This window comes from Amblyomma americanum, chromosome 11 (assembly GCF_052857255.1).
Source record: "Amblyomma americanum isolate KBUSLIRL-KWMA chromosome 11, ASM5285725v1, whole genome shotgun sequence".
Taxonomy (NCBI): Eukaryota; Metazoa; Arthropoda; class Arachnida; order Ixodida; family Ixodidae; genus Amblyomma; species Amblyomma americanum.
Window position 1 is genome coordinate 128,226,496 of NC_135507.1, and position 10,000 is coordinate 128,236,495.

Here is a 10,000-nt window from a genome sequence, read left to right on the forward strand (position 1 = left end):
GCACGAAACGCTTTCGCGCGCCTGTCGCCTCCCCGCACCCCCGCGCGAGATCTCCCTTCTTCTCGCGCGGGCGTGCCCGGACAGGGCGCTCCCGTCTCTGCGTTTCTCGCAGAAGTTCGGCTACACGTACGCGGGCCAGCGGGCAACGCTTTGCCGCCCGTCCACACGGCCTCGTCTCCCGTCGGGACCGCGCTTTCCCTGCAGGTAATCCCTTCCTGCGGCGGTCGCCTTCGGAGGCCAGACGCTCTACGGCTAGCAGCCGCCGTCCCGCGTTACGTCGTCTGCGCAGGGCGACCCGACTCGGCCGCTTGGAGCGCGGCTGAAGGGTTCGACCCACTCTCCTCTTTCGCAGTCTTTTGAGGGATCTTCGGCGTTTCGTACAGAGCCGTCCTCTTTGCCGACACGGTCAAAACGAGTCGCCGGCCGCGCCATCCCCGGGCGCCGGCGTCTCTCTTGATATATGATCCGACCCTCAGACAGACGAACCCAAGGGAAGACCCAAGGGCGCAATGTGCGTTCGAAGAATCAGTGCTCAGTGTGTCCTGCAATTCACACCAAGTCTCGCAGCTGGCTGCGTTCTTCATCGACCCGAGAACCGAGTGATCCACCGCTTAGAGTCGTGCATTTGGTTTGTTCAATTCCGTACAGTACAACCAGGGTTTTAGGCACCGGGCTCCTCCCCTGGCCTCCCCGACTGCAGTTTCGTCCGACAATTCCACGTTCCAGCAGCCGTCCGTTCGGCATGCTTGCGCGGTGCCTCAAAGCCGAGGCGAGCAAGGTCTCTTCGAAGCTTGTGTGCGACAATGGCTTGCGCGTCGCTAGAGACGACGAGGCATTTGGCAACCCTAAGGCAGACGTGCAACGGCGCTCTCAAGTTCCGGTCTTCGCTGGTGCCGTTTTTTTTGCTGTTCACGGTTTGCTGTTCAGCCCGTTTTCTTTAAGCGGTCGCACGGGTCCGACGACCATCGGTTCACCAGGAAGCACACCGGTAACTTCGTCATCAATTGGGCAATAACACAGAGCTTTTGCGCCGTTCCCCGAGCACGTTTGTTCTGCCGTTGTGTTCGCAGCGACGTCACCCCCGGACTCCCAAGCAGCGGTAGCTCTGTGTGGACGGTTCTCTGCCGCCCACCGCTGCGCCCTCTTTGGGGAAGGGGTCATCTTTCGCTCAGAAATGCCCCTCGAGTCCGCCGCCCCAAGGGTGCGCCCTCGTGCTGCGCCCTATCCGACCATTTCGCCACATCATTGCTTCGCTTAAGAGACAGGCACCGCCTAGCCGTGGCTACGCAGCGCGTACTTGGACAGCCGCCAGACGGGCGTTCGTCAGACTACTCCCGCAACAGGAGTCCACCGGCCACAGTGCCATGGACGGCGTTTCGGTATCGCACCGGCAGACTACTCGAAGGCTGGGAAGGACGAAGCAGCAGGAGAACCCCGCTGCCGCAGGTGCGTTCAAAATGCGGGATTACAACCCCTCGTCCCTTTTTTTCCCGGTGCCTCCTTTCGCCCCGCCGGCACGGCTTCAGACATCGCGCCCGCACTGCGAGACCTCTTGCGGCGGCCGTTCCTTATAAGTACTGGGCCGCACGCGTCCCGCCGCGCGCGCGTTGTTGCGAAGAGTTACTTTTCCGGAGCCGGCGAGCCGCGTTTCCTCTCGTACTCCGCAGCAGCCGCCGCCGTTCCCTTGGCGGCGGGCAAGCCTTTCCCTCGGCCAGCCTACCGACTCCGTCGCGACTCTCATGAGCCAGCGAGCCGCGTTTCCTCTCGTACTCCGCAGCAGCCGCCGCCGTTCCCTTGGCGGCGGGCCGGCCTTTCCCTCGGCCGGCCTACCGACTCGGTCGCAACTCTAACGAGAGCCAGCGAGCTGCGGTTCCTTTCGTACTTCGCAGCAGCCGCCGCCGTTCCCTTGGCAGCGGGCCGGCCTTTTCCCTCGGCCAGCCTACCGGCTACGTTCGAGTCTCTCCGACAACGAGTGTCGAAGACCGAAAGCCCACCAGATTGGTGCGTTACGCCGTTCGAACCCACGGAAGCAGTCCGTCCGACATTCCCTTGGTGACGGACCTCCGCTGGGCGTAACAATTTTTGCAGAGATGCGGCATCAGAATCTCGCAACTCCGCTGTTGAGGCCTTCCCCCGCTTATAAGCGGGGGCGGCGCCGGGTGTGACAAGCACAATCCGGTAATGATCCTTCCGCAGGTTCACCTACGGAAACCTTGTTACGACTTTTACTTCCTCTAAATGATCAAGTTTGGTCATCTTTCCAACAGACCGGCGCAACCGAAAGGCCGCGCCGGACATCGGTCCGAAGACCTCACTAAATCATTCAATCGGTAGTAGCGACGGGCGGTGTGTACAAAGGGCAGGGACGTAATCAACGCGAGCTTATGACTCGCGCTTACTGGGAATTCCTCGTTCAAGGGGAACAATTGCAAGCCCCTATCCCAATCACGAAGGAAGTTCCACGGGTTACCCAGTCTTTTCAGACAGGGATAAAGACACGCTGCTTCCGTCAGTGTAGCGCGCGTGCGGCCCCGGACATCTAAGGGCATCACAGACCTGTTATTGCTCTGTTTCGTGCGGCTAGGAGCCGCTTGTCCCTCTAAGAAGGTTGTAAGGTGCTGGGAACCCCGCACCTATTTAATAGGCTAGAGTCTCGTTCGTTATCGGAATTAACCAGACAAATCGCTCCACCAACTAAGAACGGCCATGCACCACCATCCACCGAATCAAGAAAGAGCTCTCAATCTGTCAATCCTCCCAGTGTCCGGGCCGGGTAAGTTTTCCCGTGTTGAGTCAAATTAAGCCGCAGGCTCCACTCCTGGTGGTGCCCTTCCGTCAATTCCTTTAAGTTTCAGCTTTGCAACCATACTTCCCCCGGAACCCAAATACTTTGGTTTCCCGGAAGCTGCCCGCCGAGTCATTTGAGTAACTCAGGCGGATCGCTGGTTGGCATCGTTTATGGTCAGAACTAGGGCGGTATCTGATCGCCTTCGAACCTCTGACTTTCGTTCTTGATCAAAGAAAACATTCTTGGCAAATGCTTTCGCAGTAGTTCGTCTTGCGACGGTCCAAGAATTTCACCTCTAGCGCCGCAATACGAATGCCCCCGTCTGTCCCTCTTAATCATTACCCCGTATTCCAAAAACCAACAGAACAGAAACGGGGTCTTGTTCTATTATTCCATGCAAGTTTATTCAGGCGACTCGCCTGCGTTGAGCACTCTAATTTTTTCAAAGTAAAAGCGCAGGCCTCCTCGAGACGCACCAATGAAGGGCACCAAGAGAGGACCGGCATGATGTTCAGTCCGAGCCGTCGCATCGGGTAGATGCACTACTCGTCTGGAACTGAGATCCAACTACGAGCTTTTTAACCGCAGCAGCTTTAGTATACGCTATTGGAGCTGGAATTACCGCGGCTGCTGGCACCAGACTTGCCCTCCAATTGATCCTCGTTAAAGGATTTAGAGTGTACTCATTTCAATTACGGGGCCTCAAAAGAGTCCCGTATTGTTATTTTTCGTCACTACCTCCCCGTGCCGGGAGTGGGTAATTTGCGCGCCTGCTGCCTTCCTTGGATGTGGTAGCCGTTTCTCAGGCTCCCTCTCCGGAATCGAACCCTGATTCTCCGTTACCCGTAACAACCATGGTAGGCAAGTAACCTACCATCGAAAGTTGATAAGGCAGACACTTGAAAGAAACGTCGCCGGCTCATGGCCATGCGATCAGCACAAAGTTATCCAGAGTCACCACAGAGTACGGGCAGAACCCGATGGGTCTTGGTCTAATAAAAGCGCCCGTCAGCCAAAGGCCTTCAGGCTCAATGCATGTATTAGCTCTAGAATTGCCACAGTTGTCCAAGTAGAAAGAAACGATCTAAGGAACCATAACTGATTTAATGAGCCATTCGCGGTTTCGCCTTATTTCGGCATGTACTTAGACATGCATGGCTTAATCTTTGAGACAAGCATATGATTACTGGCAGGATCAACCAGGTAGATGCATAGGCAAACCCTTGTCGCTCCTCAAGGGAGCCCTGTCGCGGCCGATCGGGGCCCCTCTCACCCCTCGGCGCGCGACGCGCATCTTTTTCGCGGCAGCTCTCGCTGCCCGTGCATCGTTCGAGCTCGCTGCGGCATCCGACCCGAAGGCCCGGTTATCACCGCGCGGCAAGAGAGCACGCGCCCTTAGGCAAAGCATTTGTAACGCGCCCACCAGTGCGCACGCGGCCGCTAGGGCCGCGGCGTTCAGGCACTGGACGGCGCTTGCTGCGTAGCCGAGACGGCCTAGCCGCCAGACGACGGGACACGCCCGCGTCTTCGGCGCAGTCGCACGGAATCGAGTCCGGGTAGCACGGAACACACTTCGTAACACGTGGGAACAGCGTCGTCCGACAACCAGCCCCTATCGCAGACGCGGATGAGGCTGCAGACGAATGCCGTGGGGTCCACGGGACGGGGACACGCTGGGCACGAGGCCGCATATCAAGACCCGTACGGCGCGCGCGCGCTCGGGCGCACGCCACCGACAGTGCCACAAGGACCCCCATATAGTAGCAGCGATAAGTACCCAGACCTCCGTGGGTTGGTAAGTGGCCGTACTCGTGCCGATCTCGCCGTAAATTTGGCGCAAATCGTGCGCGCCCATCGGGCGGCATCGCGGCGCGCGCGTTTCGCGGCGCCCCGCGCGAGCCGAACTCGTGGACTTTGCCGTGGCGCTTGGCGCCGTGCTCGAGGCGCCTTCGCCGCAAGAGCCGCGCAAATCGTGCGGCACCCATCGGCGGCATCGCGGCGCGCGCGTTTCGCGGCGCCCCGCGCGAACCGAACTCGTGGACTTTGCCGTGGCGCTATCGGCCCCTCTGTCGGTACCGCGGTTCCGCCGCGGGACCTGGCCAAATCGCGGGCGCGGCAGCGCAGGCCGGCATCGCGGCGCACCACACGAGCCGTACTCGTGGCGCTTTCGGATCAAGTGTCGCACAAATCGTGCAAATGCCATGGGCCGAGGTCGCCAAATGCACAAATGCGCCTCCGGGGCGTCGAGAGCCGCGTTTCGGACTTCGCCGACGAAGCGCGCACTCTACGCCTCCGCGTCTGCCGCGGCGGTATGCCCCCCTTATGTATGCAGCGATAAGTACCCAGACCTCCGTGGGTTGGTAAGTGGCCGTACTCGTGCCGATCTCGCCGTAAATTTGGCGCAAATCGTGCGCGCCCATCGGGCGGCATCGCGGCGCGCGCGTTTCGCGGCGCCCCGCGCGAGCCGAACTCGTGGACTTTGCCGTGGCGCTTGGCGCCGTGCTCGAGGCGCCTTCGCCGCAAGAGCCGCGCAAATCGTGCGGCACCCATCGGCGGCATCGCGGCGCGCGCGTTTCGCGGCGCCCCGCGCGAGCCGAACTCGTGGACTTTGCCGTGGCGCTTGGCGCCGTGCTCGAGGCGCCTTCGCCGCAAGAGCCGCGCAAATCGTGCGGCACCCATCGGCGGCATCGCGGCGCGCGCGTTTCGCGGCGCCCCGCGCGAGCCGAACTCGTGGACTTTGCCGTGGCGCTATCGGCCCCTCTGTCGGTACCGCGGTTCCGCCGCGGGACCTGGCCAAATCGCGGGCGCGGCAGCGCAGGCCGGCATCGCGGCGCACCACACGAGCCGTACTCGTGGACTTTGCCGCCGCGCTAAACGCCGTACTCGAGGCGCTTTCGGATCAAGTGTCGCACAAGTCGTGCGCGAACTCGTGCAAATGCCATGGGCCGAGGTCGCCAAATGCACAAATGCGCCTCCGGGGCGGCGAGAGGCGCGTTTCGGACTTCGCCGACGATGCGCGCACTCTACGCCTCCGCGTCTGCCGCGGTGGTATGCCCCCCTTATATATGCAGCGATAAGTACCCAGACCTCCGCGGGTCGGCCGGGGCGGCCTCTCTTGAACTGCTATAACTCCGCCGGGCGACGCACTAGAGTGGCGCAAAAGGTATCAAATTCTTCGTCTTTCAGAGGGCTATACGCTGATGTAAAAACTGAACGGCCCGACTTAACGGGACCAGCGCGAAGTTTGTAAATGTCGTTGGACCGTGCCCGAGCCAGACAGCCTAAACGCCCGTATCTTGGGATAGATAAAAAGCACAGAGGCGAAGAGGGTGGCAAAAGCTTCGCGCTTTCCAGCCCAATACGCCGATGCAAAATTCGCACGCCTCCGATGCCTGGTACGGCCGCAAAAAATTCTCAAACGTTACCGGGGCGAGGAGTCCTTTGTGCAGGGGCGAGCGCTTATCGCTTGTATCTTTCGATGGGGCAAGAAGAGAGAGGCGAATGTGGCACCAAACGATTTGCCGCTCCGAGACCTATCCTGCGATGGAAAAGTCGTGCGCCTCCGATTTGCGGGAGAGCGGCAAAAACTTGAAAACTCTATCGCGTCCGCCCCAGGCGAGACCGCCTGAACGCCTCTATCTTCGGCTAGTGAAGAAGCAGGCGGACGAGTTTGAGTTTGAATTTATTTCCACAAACAAGGAGATACAATTGTTGTGAGAGATACAAGGGGAAAAAGCTTCTCAGGGTCAGCTTGACCGACCACAGTGCCGTTACAGAGGCTGCAGCAGGGCGGAAGTGAAGGCTTATAAATGAACCAGGGGTTAATACAAATTCAAAACAAGAAACCCAAAAAGATACAATTGCAACAGTAAAAGAAAAAGAAAACGCCGTACACCGCTTATTACAGAAAGACATAGAGGCGCACAAAAATATCTCAGGCAGGTTTCTCAAAAAACAAAACAAAAACAAGTGAGCACGTCGATGTCACATCGAGTAATGTCATTTAGTGACTTCGGCAACCTGTAGCTTAACATTTGTTGACCACAATTAGTTCGCTTGCGAGAAACACACCAAGTCTCCGGATGCTGGAGTAGTGTAGGGGGCAACGCGTATTTTTTTTAGATTTTCTTTTTTTTATTCACGAAAGTCCGACAACACAGTGCCTTGGTGCAGAGGGCAGACGAACGGCGAAAATCAATCCGCCTGACTGGGCCCTATGCACCACTCGAACGCAACAGCAAGGAGCACTTATATAGACACGCAGATACACGTTATAATGACCACAATAATTGTAGAGCACAACTTTCAAGTATAAACGTTCATTCCATTCTTATTACTCAGAAAACGCGTCTAAAAAATCGCAGAAAAGGACAGTGCAAGAGAAGACAAATAAAACATAACTATAAAAACTGAATGCGCGCCTAGAAAAAAAAAACCAAAAAAAATATCAGAACAGACCAATGTGGAAGACTGGGCGAGTTGGTGGGTAGTCATTCTAGAAAAAAACAGCGCACACAGGACAGGGACCAAGGGAAGAACCGACGACACGAGCGCTGACTTACAACTGATTTTGATTAAGCGGAAAGTGAACACTATATTTAGGAAGGAAGTAGCAGGTACAATCAGAGGCAGTCAACGTCAAAGAGGTGTAAATGGCCGATAAAATCGATAAAACCGTAAGGGGTGAAGATAAAACAAGATAAAACTCAACAGATGACAAGCCATGGTGTAAAGAACGCTAAGACACGTGAGTAACACGTACAATGCCATGAATAACAAAAAACCGAATACAATCAACAGGTGGAAGGCATCTGAACGTGTGAACAAAAGCAGTGTGAACAAAATTTAACAACTGACATGCGCTTGAAACGGATAACCAGGCACATAACTCACACATTCATCGGTTTTCTTTTTTCTTTTCTTGAGAGGTACGCCACTTCTTTTTCTGATAAAACTACAGATGGCGCGCTGACGCAGTTGTATTTATTGGATTTTATGTTGAAGGCTTCCCTACTTATTTGATCCGAGTGGCTTCCTATGATTTTACAGTTTTCAAATTCAGGATGACAAGCACTGCAAATGTCTGTACAAGGCTTTCTCGAGTTACTTTCAAGGTACCTGTCCTCAACCTACTGTGCATGGAACGAGCACATTTACCTGCAAAAATCTGGAATACCCATAGGATCATGTTTAGCACCCATACTCAGTGACATTTTTCTGGCGTCTACAGACAGGACCTTGGCTTCCATCCTTCCCAGCTCATCTGTTATAAGGACGTTTCGGTATGTCGATGATTATCTCGTGGTCATAAATAGCCACAAGCAGGCGTTCCACTCAGACCTTCAGAATATTTTGCATACTTTCACTTCGACCATGTTCCCTCTAATCGTAACTCACGAGGTGCCAGTAGACAGCACTATCAGATTTCTTGACATCAAGCTGGAATTCCAGGTCCATCACATTAGTTGGAACTATGAACCACGTAATAAGAAACCGGCGATTCATTACCATTCAGCACATTCGAAATTAGTGAAGAGAGCAATCGCGAGTCTTTGCATGTCTAACGCGCTCAAGAGATCATGTCCTCACAGCATGCTTTCCAGCTTTGACACACAACGCAAATAGGTTATTAGGGGCAGGCTATCCCAATCACCTGTTCATCTCCGTCGCCCAGAAGCTTCAAAAGCGGGTGAAAGGAAAAGAAAGGATAAATGAAGGAGGTAGAGACAAAGAAAAAAAGAAACAAAAAGTCGCAGTGATCCCTTATCTCCACGCTCTGTCCCATAATCTGAAAGAAGTCATGAATAAAGCAAAGGTGAAGGTCTTGTTTTCAGCTCCGGAAAAGCTTGCAAATATCTGCAACCGCGTTAACCCTCCTTCCAAGACAGCAAGAACATGCAGCAAAAAACATCGTAAACAATTCGTACCGTGTCAGAAGGAAGTAATTTATTCAATACCTTTAACTTGCGGAGACAAATATATTGGTCAGACGGGCAGATGTAGTAATGACCGATTGCGGGAACGTAATAAAGATGTGGAAAAGGGGGTAAAAGGACACATAGCAGCCCGCATAGGAATTTGCAGTGCTTGTCATCCTGAATTTGAAAACTGCAAAATCATAGGAAGCCACTCGGATCAAATAAGTAGGGAAGCCTTCAACATAAAATCCAATAAATACAACTGCGTCAGTGCGCCATCTGTAGTCTTATCAGAAAAAGAAGTGGCGTACCTCTCAAGAAAAGAAAAAAAGAAAACGGATGAATGTGTGAGTTATGTGCCTGGTTATCCGTTTCAAGCGCATGTCAGTTGTTAAACTTTGTTCACACTGCTTAAATCCTTGTCACCTTCACATGCCTTCCACCTGTTGATTGTATTCGAATTTTGTTTTTGTTATTCAAGGCACTGTACGTGTTATTCACGTGTCTTAGCGTTTTTATGGTTCTTTACACCATGGCTTGTCATCTGTTGAGTTTTATCTTGTTTTATCTTCACCCCTTACGGTTTTATCGATTTTATCGGCCATTTACACCGCTTTGACGTTGACTGCCTCTGATTGTATCTGCTACTTCCTTCCTATATATAGTGTTCACTTTCCGCTTAATAAAATCAGTTGTAAGTCAGCGCTCGCGTCGTCGGTTCTTCCCTTGGTCCCTGTCCTGTGTGCGCTGTTTTTTTCTAGAATCAGAACAGAGCATTGCAAGAGCCGACACAGATGCAACGTATGTGTAGAAACTAACTGTGTACCTACCAAGAAAATTAAAACAAATGTGCTAAAGTTATAAGCAGGAAAAATAAAATAAAAAACTACAGTGCATTTCCCAGGAAGTGACTTTTCGCTCGCTTACGAAAAGCAGACAGGGAAAGATGAATTAAATCGGGATGGGTTCCAGTTCAAATGCTGCGTAGCAGAGTTGGTTCTGTTTCTTGGTTTCTGTATATTTGTGCGTCTAAACCCATATCGTAGGTGAATTTGGAAAAAAAAACAACAAAAAACATTGTTGTCGATTGGCTACGAGTTCCAGGAATGCCGCCCGACACTGTCGCTGGCAGTGTAACGTTTGTATAGGTAGTACTCGCTGAAGTAGGAATATGTGGAGTCATATCTTGAAAAATTTTCAACAAAGCGAATAGATCTCTTTTGCAATAAAAAGGGCATTTCAAGATTACATTTCCCAGTGACTGCCCAGATAAGCGAACAATAGCGAAACCTGG

General features: G+C 53.6%; 2 non-coding genes across 2 annotated transcripts; both read right to left on the reverse strand.

Annotated features, from left to right (window-relative positions):
• Positions 1-466: 466 nt before the first annotated feature.
• On the reverse strand, positions 467-619 carry LOC144111596 (5.8S ribosomal RNA). The gene has a single exon (XR_013310122.1). It is a non-coding gene; the product is annotated as a 5.8S ribosomal RNA (ribosomal RNA).
• A 1,560-nt stretch (positions 620-2,179) lies between these two features.
• Positions 2,180-3,994, reverse strand: LOC144111564 (small subunit ribosomal RNA). The gene has a single exon (XR_013310092.1). It is a non-coding gene; the product is annotated as a small subunit ribosomal RNA (ribosomal RNA).
• Positions 3,995-10,000: the final 6,006 nt, after the last annotated feature.